Source organism: Staurois parvus, unplaced genomic scaffold (assembly GCF_062004578.1).
Source record: "Staurois parvus isolate SC_StPar_1 unplaced genomic scaffold, SC_StPar_1.0 ptg000091l, whole genome shotgun sequence".
Classification (NCBI taxonomy): Eukaryota; Metazoa; Chordata; class Amphibia; order Anura; family Ranidae; genus Staurois; species Staurois parvus.
In genome coordinates, this window is record NW_028317887.1 from 2,921,002 (window position 1) to 2,933,971 (window position 12,970).

The window sequence follows — 12,970 nt, forward strand, 5'->3', positions numbered from 1 at the left end:
AGTGAATGGCCTCAGTTGGATACATAGAGATAAAACAAATCCTCCTACATAACTTGTACCTTTTTATCTGCAGATTTCTCTGCTCTACAGCCTTCCAAAACACACTATTTACACAGTATCTCTCAGCTCTGAAAAGCAGAGGGCAGGGATCTGAAATTTCATACTACAGAGCTCAGTGAGAAGAGCTCTGAACCCTGATTGAAAGAAAGGGACACATCCCCCTCCTCACAGTACATGGGAACATGTAAAGCTGTGGCTGTGAATCGCAGGTGGTGTGGCGGAGGTCTCCTCCCTATCACCAATTATCTCTTTTAGCATGGAAAAGCTGTCAGAAGTGTGTCATGCAGATAACAGAGATATAAGACAGCAGACAGAAATCACACTAGGTGCTTTGGATAGAGACATGTACATTGTATTGAAGGATTTGCTCTGTTCTTATTTAATCTGTGAGGTTTACAACCACTTTAATGTTGGTTGGGAGAGTTTAGTTCTGCTGTGAATAGTTTCTGCACTGAAGAGTGCTACCCACATTTTGTAGATGGGAAGGGTATACACAGATATAGCATACTATGGGCAAGTTTAATTTCTTTCTACTGGTTTAGCAATTTATAGTATTTTACTTTTTGTTTTCCTCCAGTAGCACATAAAAAAGCACACAGATTTATCTTTTTATTGTATGTATTGACTTGTGAATTAAGTGGTTGCTGGAGTTAGCATTTACAGGGAATCTATGGTACAGCATACACTTTCATTTTATAACATCAGCATTGTTATATCAATACATAAAATAGTTATTTTTGAGATCCAACATAAGCTTACTTGAAAAATTTCCTTTCATGTTGTGGATTACGGTAACTAAATACAATTGCAGCACTAATCAAAAAACATAAAGTCCAATAAATCAAAAAACATTCCAGTTAAAAAGGTCCAAAAAATATATCCACCATCACCAGGACACCTGAATGGTTCAGCCTGACCAAAGCACACCGGTCACTATAGGCAACTCAAATGGGAGATGAAAATGTAGATCATGGAACCAGCAATCCTCATCCAGGTGGATATCAATCTTCCCCTTTAAAGATCTGAAATCGGTTCTAAAAGAAGACTCCCATCCAATATTTAGATATGGAATAAAAGAAAAAGACCACTCATAGTGTAGCATTTAAGTAATAAAATCACCATGTTTAATTACAAGTTACTCGTACATTGTTTTGGATGGTTACCAGCATTTGAATAAAGTTTCCAACCAGGAAAATGGCTGCCGTCCCTCCAAAAAATGCGATGACGCTGCAATTTTATTTATTACCATTATGTTTATTGCCTGATGTGCGAGCTGCTTTTCTATGTCACTTTTTAAGATTAGTTTATTTACCCAAGCGCAGATTATTTGTATTTGATGTTGTGGATTATGCCTTTCTTCTGGCCATCTCTTTCCACCACTTCCTGGATTCCCTGCATGCTTTTAATTTCTAAGGACTACATATCCCATGGTACCTTGCTACCTGCAAGCAGTGATTCCTGTACTGACTCCGCCTCCTTAAACTCCTCCTCTCAGCACCTCTGTAGTTCAGAAGGCAGGCTCTGTGAAATGGGTGATACAGCAGTGCCTACTCACAGGGCATAGTGAATATGTGTCACAGAATTCAAGGAAGTCAATGTGTGGGGGTCTTCACAAGTTTACAAACTTAGAGATCATTCAGATTATTAGGAGCAGGGTAGAAATAATTGAAATGCATTGTGGAAATGAATATATGATTTTACATTTTGCCCATGGACATGCTTTAAAGTAATTGTAAAGGCTCAAGGTTTTTTAGCCTCATGCATTCTATGCATCAAGGTAAAAAAACCTTCTGTGTGTAGCAGCACCCCCCAGTCCACCCAACACTTAGCTGATTCCCATCCCGATTCACCGATACCCATGAAAGCCTTGGTTCTCCAGGGACTCTCACTCCTGATTGGCTGAGGCAGCAGTGGGAGCCTTTGTCAATCACAGCCAGTGAGCCAATCAGGAGAGGGAGGGGATGAGGCTGAATGGATACACGGAAACGTGGCTCGGGAGCAAGCCTGCACAGGAGGGAGGGGCAGGAGTACTGGCAGGGGACCTGAGAAGAGGAAGATCTAGGCTTCTCTGTGTAAAACCACTGCACACAGCAGGTAAGTATAACATGTTTGTTATTTTCTAAAAAAAAAAAAAAGACTTTAGTATCACTTTACCACTGCCTGTCCGGCCCATGTACATAAACGGCCGGATGGGAGCAGTGCAGGAGTGGGTGGCCATTTATAAACGTCCTTCCACATTCCCTGCCTGTGTGCTCCCTGGGAGCGCACGCACCTCAATCCTGTACGATCCAGACACAGCAGAACACCGATCGCTGTATGGGACCTCTGTGTGAGGTCCCAATCATGTGATTATTGATTGGCCAATCAGTGATCACATAAATAGTAGTAAACAAGATTTCACTTCTGACATCATTGCTTACTACTTGAAATCTGTGAATGATCACAGAGGTCACATGGTTCAAGGCTATTCACAACAGCCTTGTACCATGTGACAAGCTGTGACCAATCACAGCTCACACAGTATTTCTCAATGGCTGCATGAATGCAGCCAGAGAGAAGGAGAAATGGTTGCTTTTACAGCCTTTATGGGTGTAAAAGCAATCATTGTAAAAAAAAAAAAATCTTCATCACCCCCCACAAGTAGCACAGTGTCACTATAGTGACACTGTACTGCTAGGGTGACAGTATGTAAAAAAAAACAAAAACATAATAATATAAAAACTAAAATAAAAATGTAAAAATAATTTTTGGTTATAAACTAATTTGGGTTATTTTTTTTACTAAATAGATAACTGAATACATTTTGGCCAAGATTTATGAAGAAAGATTTTTTATTTGCAAAATGTTATAAGACAAACACTTTTTCTTCAAAATGTTTGGACTTTTTCATTTTTATAGTAAAAAAATAAAAATCCCAGTGGTGAATAAATACCACCAAAACAAAGTTTTATCTGTCTCAAAAAAATGCTAAAAAATTCATATGGGTACAGTGTTGTATGACCGCGCAATTGTCATTCAAAGTGTGATAGCGCTAAAAGCTGAAAATTGGCCTGGACTGGAAGGGGGTGAAAGTGTCTGGACATGAAGTGGTTAATTACTGCAGAAAACCAATTCATTCTAAGGGGTTCACATAATTTCTCTTGCCACTGTAAAGCCACATCAAGGAACCTCGGAAACGTTTTGACCCTAACTCAAAACTGTCATATTTCCCCAAATATGGGTCATAAATATAAATAGGAATCTATAAATGCAGCCCTCTCCTCCTCAAAGGTTCAACAACACACCAAAAGCACAGCATCCCTAGCTGAAGATTCCCAGTGTGTTTCTGTACCAAATCCAACAAAACAACAATGGCATCCATTGATATTGCCATGTCTTCACCATTTGTTCACCCAAAGTTGGGTGGCTTGTCACTTTTCATACAATAAAATTAGAGGGTTTTACTGTTAAGTAGCGTATTCACTGCTCTAGTGGTTAACCCTTCATCTATTCTTTCAAATGACCACTTTTCTTTAGAAGAGGGAGGGATTCATACCCCTACCAGTTTATTATTTGCTGTCTTTGTCTCAGCTGTTTGATTTTCCTTTACTTTCTGTCCTTCAGGCGCCATAGAAAGTGAAAGGAAAAGGAGTGGAATTCCTCCGTTAGGCAGTTGTCATTGGAACAGCTGTCCCAAATGGAAGTTTAACCTTGACCTGTTATTTTGGTGACAACTGTAACTTTGGATTTTCCCTCACTTTTTCTTTTGGTGACAATGGTCACCAGGACAGATAGAGAAGGTGGCCATGGGACATAAACAGCAATAAAAACCTGTCAGAGTTTCAAAACCATGTATGCAAAACTGAGAGAAAAAAGTTTTGAGTTATACATACACTTTAAAATAAAATCGCACAGCAAGTTCTTTGTGTCAGTTTGTAAGAGACAGCATGAGCAGTTAGGTTCATACTTGTGCATCCATATTTTTGTACATTTTTATAATGCATTTCCATGCATTCTTAATAGGTCTTCATGCAATTTTCATGTGCTCTTATTGAAGCCTGTGGGGGCCAAAACACCAAAAAAAGCTCCTGCACCTTTTTCTAAGCTGTACAGCTGTGCATTGCGTAGGTGTGAATGGGCCCCATAAACCTTAAAGGGTGGATTCACATGAAAAAAATAATAAATGCACATATTTTTGCAGGTAAAAAAAATCGCATGTAAAGCTCTAACAAGTAGGACCCTCTGATTCCTCCTGTATTCACTCTGATTCCTCCTGTATTACTATTGGAACTGTACTGTTTGCCCTCATATTGTAAAGCGCTGTGCAAACTGTAGGCGCTATATAAATCCTGTATAGTAATAATAATAGAGCACTTTGCCCACAATCAGTAGATCTTCAGAGCTGCAGGAAATGTGAATGAACTATGTCCACATTGGTCAACACAATCACAGTCCATTAAAACTGCAAGTTTATCTGCTGCAATGGAAGATGGGACTTGTGTTTATTCATTCACAGATCTCTGTGAATGAATGGAGCAGCGATGCAGGAGGAGCCTTGCAACGATGCGCTAATTTTAAACGTGACGGTGGCTGCGGGGGAGAGGAACCCCGCCTGCTGTCACAGGAAAGGGAGCTAAGAGGGAGGGGGGTCTGTTGAACATGCTACACCCATACAGGTGCAACATGTAACATGTTCAAAAGGTGAACCTATCCTTTAATGGAATTCCTCTTGTCATGCAGGAGTGAATGGAGACTTAAGCAGGCCATACATGGGTCGGATTCCGAAAGACTTTTTGATCGAAAATCGAAAACATTGTTCGTTCTGTAATCTGATGGTACCACCAATGATTTAGAAAATTGGTAGCTTTTCACAAATTTTCCAGCATGCCTGATAAACGAAATGGGGAGGAACCACAAAAATCGGTTGGTTCCATTGCCCCACTAACAGAATGAAAATCGGCCAATTATTCTTAGGTCCGATTTTCGAACGAAAAATTTTTGAAAATCGACCCATGTATGGCCGGCTTTAATCCTACAGTTTGTGCAGATTAGCAGTTGATAGCAGGAGTAGTCACATACTATGATGACTACAGTTTAAATAGAATAGCGCATGTTACACTTAGGCTAGGTTGACACTGCTACAATCCAATTTTTATCTGACTTTCAGTTTTACTATGTAGTGAAACTTGGATGTGGTTTGCATATTCTATGGGGCCAAAATCACGCTGGAATTGCACCAAAGTAGTACAGGAACCTTTTTTCCAATATCGCACCATACTGAGTTGCAATAATGTGAATGGGCACCGTTGCAAACAATGTGATTTCCTTTGTCATGTGATTCTCTGTGACTATAGTCACATCTGAAATTGCACTAGTGTGAATGGAGGCTTATACAGGTGGAAGGAAAGAAAATTTCTCGATTCTCCCATCATAATCAGTGTTGATGGAATAATCCCTCCTGCAGTGCTATTGTGTCTTGCCGGCAGAACACAATGATCACTGCTGGTGGCCGGCAGTGATTGCATTAAAAAAAAACCTGACAGACTGGTTGTACTGAAGTTGACTCAGGGATTAACATCAGTGCAGCCAGCCTGACCATAGATGGATCGAATCTCACCCGGTCCCTGTTGAACCAACCAGATTTGACCCATCTATGGCTGGCTTTAGTGATACACAATGACTAAGCAATATGTGCAATACTAAGCACTGTGTGCTTGTGCTATGGCAAAGTTTCTGAAAATAACGTATTCCCTTATGAAAGTAACTAATCACTCTAGTAGTCACACATGTAATACTAAGGGGTCTGTTTAGAAAAATATGCATATCTATTCGTCTGGCAAATCTGTATATAGTATGGTTACTATTATTAGCTGATTCCCTCTAGCGCTCCTTAGAATTGTTAGATTGAGTCTTTTGTTTCAAAATTGGATGTATTTCCTTTACTCTTCAGCTCAATCTAGTGGTCACAATGTGATATTTTGCTTAAAGTCTTACTAAACCCAGGACCCTGCATTCACTATATCTGGTCTCCCACAGAACATGGAAATATTCTGGTAACTATAAACTGCTAAATACCTTTTCTCGTCAGCAGTTTGAGCTGTCTTGTGACTTCTCTCAGTGTCCAACTGAGCACTGGTTAAAGCTTTTATTAGGAGCTTTCATTCTGCTCTGACTGTCCTAAGAGGCTGCATAACCCCTGACCCTCTGTCTGGACAGTGCTGATTGGCCCCGTGCTGATCACATGCATCCTCCCAAAGGAAAAAAAAACTCTTTAGCAATACACACTAAACTGAGCATGTGCAGCGTGACTCCTAGAGCTCAGTACTATCATCAGATGGATTGGGGACAGTAGAAGACGGGGGCGGGGGGGATCAGAAAAGACAGGATCAGAGCCTTTTTAACCCCTAAGGTTCCACAGTGAGTATAACAAGCATGCTTTACTACATATAGAAACTGATTTTATTGATATGGGTTGAGTAACACTTTACATCCAAAGAACATTAATTGTTTTACCAAATTTGCACAGTACGAATGTACAGTATATGCAGATTCTTTGGGGAAAAAAAAAAAAAGCAAATTTCTTATGATTAGGTCCAAATGTTTTTCAAATAATCTCTAATATTTTAGGCTACTAAGCTTATTTTATTTTTATTATCATTATTCAGGATTTATATAGCGCCAGCAGTTTGCACAGCACTTAACAATATAACGGGAGACCGTACAGTTACAATAAAATACAAGAGGGTTAAGACAGCCCTTCCCATAAAAGCTTACAATCTAATAGGGTGGGGCAAGTAAGGGGTACAAAAGGTTATAAGGCTAGGTTCACACCTACACAGGTTGCGTTTGAGCCATTTCTGCATTGCGTTTTTGCACTTGCGTTTTTGATGCGTTTTTTTTTTACTTTTCTTGTTGCCAGGCAGATTTAAAATGCAAAATGCAGCAAAAACGCAATACATGCTTTTCTGCAGCGTTTTCATTGAAGTCTATAGACCCAAAAACGCAACGTTTTGCGTTCATGAAAGTCCTTGACCTTTTCCAAATCACGTACTGGGCGAAAACTCGGAGATGTGAACATGTTCCATAGGAAATTACTATTATTATTATACAGGATTTATATTTTTAATCCTTATGCTGCTAGCATTAGTAAATAGATAGTAAAGTATATCATGCTTACTTGTTTTAAACTTTTTTTACATTTCTTCAGTTACTTCCACTTTACTAGTTTCCATGCCTAGGCAAATTATTATTAGTATTATTATTATTATACAGGATTTATATTTTTAATCCTTATGCTGCTAGCATTAGTAAGTAGTAAAGTATATCATGCTTACTTGTTTTAAACTTTTTTTTTACATTTCTTCAGTTACTTCCACTTTACTAGTTTCCATGCCTAGGCAAATTATTATTATTATTATTATACAGGATTTATATTTTTAATCCTTATGCTTCTAGCATTAGTAAATAGATAGTAAAGTATATCATTCTTACTTGTTGTAAACTTTTTTTTACATTTCTTCAGTTACTTCCACTTCACTAGTTTCCATGCCTAGGCAAATTATTATTTTTATTATTATTATTATTATTATTATATTATTATTATACAGGATTTATATTTTTAATCCTTATGCTGCTAGCATTAGAAAATAGATAGTAAAGTATATCATTCTTACTTGTTTTAAACTTTTTTTTTACATTTCTTCAGTTACTTCCACTTTACTAATTTCCATGCCTAAGCAAATTATTATTATTATTATTATACAGGATTTATATAGCGCTAACAGATAGTGCAGCGCCTTACACAATGAAGGTAAACATTCCAATTACAATACAATTTGGTACAAGAGGAAACAGAACTTACAAGCTAGGAATCATGTTAAATGGACTGTACTGCATTTCTGAAAAATGCAAAACGCTGCAGAAAACGCTTAGGTGTGAATCTAGGGTAACTGTGGATGATGAGCTGATAGAAGAGATAAAAGTTGGAGGTGTGATAGGCATTAATGCATATCAAATTAATTGTTAGTTGCAATTTACCAAATCATTCACCTGAATTTAAGAAGCAGATGCACCCTCTAAACCAATAAGAAGTACCCCTAGCCTATGGTATATGTAGGGCTGGTTGAGTGGCAGGGGGTTGCGCTGTGACAGTACAATGTGGCCATTGCTACAGCTGTAAACATATGTTAGCCATACCATGAATGTCTATGTGGATACATGGTTTCATGAATGATAACAGCTGAATAGAGAAATATTGGCTATGAGCACAAACATCGACACCGCCTACCGTGATAGCATTGTTAGCTGAACACTGTTGGTTGACCCTTCTTCGCCGGCATTCTGAACAGGAAGGTTTTTCACTATACAGAAGGAGAACTTTCCCTTGTATTTATTTTTTATTTTCATCAAGGTATCTGTATTTTTAGTGCTGCTGACAGTAACAAGTAAATGGTCAGTTTATGAAAGACACAACAACACTGCCCTCTGCAGTCTCATGCTATAAGGACTCCGCAGACTCTTTGCTGGATAGATTTCACATCCAACCGGAATAAGGATCTCTTATCTCCCAGCTGACTGCATGTAAGTCATATTTCACAGAGTCTCTGTGTGCAAAGATTTGCTTTGTGTTGCTGTATTATCTAAAACTATCAAGATTTTCACGTATTTAAAACAGGACCTTGAGGTGGTTATTGAGAAGCAAGTTGTAATTATCTTTGTATGGCAAATGTATCCTTAGGACATCTTGATGATAATTTGGTCAGAAAACACAACGCTTTTAGGCTGTTAAATAACATTTTCTATGAAATAACTGTTTAGGTAACTCACTGACAGGGGCGGACTGACAACTCATCGGGCCCCTGGGCAATAGGGGATCATGGGGCCCCTGTGTCCTTGCCCAAACTCAAAAAAGCCTATGGAAAAGGTACCAGGGACATCTCATGGGGCCCCCTACTGACCCCAGGCCCTCGGGCAGTGCCTGAGTTTCCAAATGGTCAGTCTGCCCCTGCTCACTGAACAACACAACATAAGACCTGACGCTTACATAGAGACTGATAACCAGTAAAAGTGAATGAAGGTAAACTATTTCTTGTTGTTCAGAGCAACACATAACGTTGTTTCCTTTTTATATTTCTAGAAGGGAGAATGAAAGGGAGAATCATAATGCTTGCTGTGGGTAATAAGACATATTCTCCCTTCGGACTTGCATTTATGAAGTGCAACATTGAAGATCTCATCTAAACGTACTATAAATGATCTAATTGGGGTCATTTTTTTAAATTGGCGAGACATTTTTTTATTCAGTTGGGAAAGAAGGATGAAGCCTGGACTGGTTACCAAGATTTCCAATTATGATAGAAAATCTTTACTAACAATAAGAGGCCCCATGGCAGAAAAAAACACTTGTTCCTTAACCGTCATCAGTCTAATCTGTGTAATTGGTGCTTAGACCTGTCATACAGCTAACATAAGGCCATTCCTGATCAGTCTTGAATACAGAAGAAGAAAATACTTATTATTATACAGGATTTATATCATGCCAACAGTGTGTGAAGTGCCCTACAATATAAAGGGAGACAGTACAGTTAAAATACAGTTCAATGCAAGAGGGTTAGGAGCAGGGGCGGACTGACCATTTGGAAACTCTGGCACTGCCCGAGGGCCCGGGGTCAGTTGGGGGCCCCATGAGATGCCCCTGGTACCTTTTTCATAGGCTTTTTTGAGTTTGGGCAAGGACACAGGGGCCCCATGATCCCCTATTGCCCGGGTGCCCCATGAGTTGTCAGTCCGCCCCTGGTTAGGAGGGCTCTGCCCATGAGAACTTACAATCTAATAGGGTACTTATGTGATTAGCAAAATATACCCTATGATAACAACTCAAATGCTTTCTCAAAATAAGGTCTAGGCCAGCCTTTCTCGTCCTTTTAACACAAAGCAACCCTTGAAAAAACTTTCCAGTCTTAGGAAACCCTGATAAAAATTACTATATCTACAGCACATGATACATTAGTGTGATGGTCAGTGGGAAGAATGCTCCTTACACTTGTGGTCACTGGGAAGAATTACCCCCGTTACAGAGAGCTAAAAAGATCAGTGGTGTCAGTAGGAACTTATCTGAGAAGCAGAAATTGCTCATTGCTCAAGGAACCCCTAGCAACCTCTGAAGGAACGCTAGGGTTCCATGGAACATTGGTTGAGAAACCAAGGTATAGGCTATAACAGGGTATCTGGAAACTGTTTTGATAACATAAAGCATATTACTGTGACCTTTTTTTAAAGCAAAGGCCTTGGTTTCATCATCACTACTGTTTTTTGTATTAGGCTTATGCAAATCAGCTAGCTAAAAAATAATTGAAGTCAAGAAACACTCAGTATCCCAAAAAACAGAAAATACCCCTGCATTGCAGCAGTACAAAGTTTATTTTGCACATTGTCAGTACAGGGCTTTGGTATAAATTACGGGGCTGCAGTGTAAATGTGATCATGGCATATTAGGCAAGGTTTACTATAAGTAAAGCCAACCTATGGTAGTATCAAACATCCAGTTATGAGCAAAGGGAATCTGTTTTCCTACTCATAATTGAATGTTTGAGATGAACACAGGTTTAGTTAATTTCCCTAGGCCATCATATTCATTAAATTTTTGAAGTCCCATTCAAGTCATACCTTTTTTTTTACTTTTGAATGGCGTGATGAAGGGTTAGAACCTCTGAACCTCTGTCAAGTTTAATTACTACTTGTGTTCTAGGAGATATCTCCCCCCTCTGTTTGCTTCTATCTGGACAAGAAATGTCCCCAATGGGAATATAGACAGCAGTAACAATTTGACAAATGTTCTATCCTTTACCCACTATTCCCAAAAAAAAACCTTTTTGCTGGAGTTGGATACTTGTGAGATACAAATGCACTGATATCCAAAATTCAAAATTGTAAACAAGCCCTTTCTAGAGTTTCTGTTGTGGCTGTGGTTGCAGCATTTTTCCACCAATTATACCCTTCTATGGAATATATATATTTATTTTTGTTGTTGCTACTTTTGAAAAAATTAATGATTTCACCAGATATGGTTTGGTAACAAGCCAGAGGAGCAGATCAAAAGTGTATACAGTATATGAGCCAAAGAAAAAAAAAAAACAACACATGCAGTATATCTCTGTATTACATGAACATTTTCCCATGTTTTGCAACTTTAAACTTCTGCAAGTACCAAAACATACCTTTTGATCTGCCATAAATCCAATAAGCTCTCGGCTCTGTTGCACTGAAACCTGAAGCAGTGTTGTTAGTACTGTACATTGGGCTTACATAAACCCGAATGTAATGGAAGGAAGGGCTACTCTAGTTGATATCTTGACAACACTGTTTGCAGCTAAAGACATAAAGGACTTTCTTCAACTACCCAATTGCCATAACTAAAAGGAACCATGCATCACTGGGCTTCTATAATAATCAGAATTTATAGTCAAAAACAGGGGTGGACTGACCATTTAGGCACTCTGGCACTGCCCGAGGGCCCAGGGTCAGTAGGGGGCCCCATGAGATGCCCCTGTTACCTTCCATAGGCTTTTTTGGGTGTGGTTTGAGTGTGGGTGAGGACACAGGGGCCCCATGATTTCCTATTGCCTGGGGGCCCCATGAGTTGTCAGTCTGCCCCTGGTTAGAAACTATTAAAAATGTGCAGGCCTACTTATTTTATATTTTATTTCCTTTGGGTTGAACTGTTCTTTTCAAGTCTGCTTTCCTGTTGCCTGCCTGACTTCATAGCAGATTTACAGCTTCTCACTGGGTGATGTGAACCAAGCTGGGCAGGACAGGGCTCTCAGACTGAAAGTACTGTAACCTGTCAGCTCTGACTCAAAATACATGCATTTAGTTTAAATGAACACATAACTTGCACTAAATTGTTTATAATAGGAGTTCAACTATAAAATGCAGAATATATTCCGTCAGTGTTAGCTAGAAGAGAGTCATGTAAGCTTGATAGACCTGCCTAAAATCTAGAAATGAGCTGAATGCACACTGGAAGCCCTGCAAATGAACAACGGGTCCTGGGACCAGTGAAGGTTGATATGATTATTTAATGTACGACTGTGGTCAGGCTATGGATATCTAAATACATTACATATCCTTAACAAGTAGGATTTAAAACTTGCCACCACTGACCTATGTAGTTACAGCCTCTGTGGAGTAATTCATCTTCAAGGTACACAATAGAAACTGTTGTTCAAGCCAAATGTCTGCATGTTTCTCTCTCCCCTCTTTCTGTACATATGTTCATATCAGAGATTGGAGGGCTGGCAGGCTGGCAAGTCACTGCTGGCAGGGAGGAAGCTGAACAACTTAGAGAAGTAAGGCTTCCAAATAATTCCATGATGTTTGCAGCTACAGAGGTCAGTTAGGGCTTGTTTAACAGTTTGCCTATTACTTCCCACCACATACAGTATATGCAGTGCAGTGCAGGTGGGCCTTATTCCCCAAACGTGTGGTGTTTCCATGGGGCATCAAGACACTCAGTCTCTGTTTTTGATTGGGAGCAAGCAGGACAGGCTTCCAATCATGTGACCATCCTGCCCCAGCCTTTCAGCGTTAATGCTCACTTAAAGGGCCATGGACCCTAAATGTCCATATCTTGGACACAGTTCTATCTTAAGGGCCAATTCACACCATGCCAGTCTACACAGTGCGTTAAACACACACTAACTTGCTTTGTGATGTGCATTAACCTGCCATTTAACGGGCTTCCTAATACACCACAACAGACTAAAACTCACGCATGGAGCATTTTCAGCAGTGTAGCTCGCTACAAACCACAACAGTTCATTGCCTTGCACTTCTTCATTGCAGGTGCATTGGGGTGCTATTCAGAATAAATGGCATCACAGCACACTGGTGCATGTAATGTGCATTCCTGCAGCACAATAGTGTGAACAGG

General features: G+C 39.5%; 1 protein-coding gene across 4 annotated transcripts in view; it reads left to right on the forward strand.

Moving 5' to 3' along the window:
* Positions 1–12,970, forward strand: part of ARHGAP24 (Rho GTPase activating protein 24) — a 1,010,562-nt gene that overhangs the window by 637,451 nt on the left and 360,141 nt on the right. The window contains exon 1 of one of the 4 annotated variants that reach the window (XM_089670547.1): positions 8,598–8,619. The exons of the other annotated variants lie outside the window; for them this stretch is intronic. The gene's annotated coding sequence lies outside the window, so the exon portion shown is untranslated. Of the gene's footprint in view, positions 1–8,597; positions 8,620–12,970 lie in introns of those variants that run through there. 4 annotated transcript variants of the gene reach the window in all.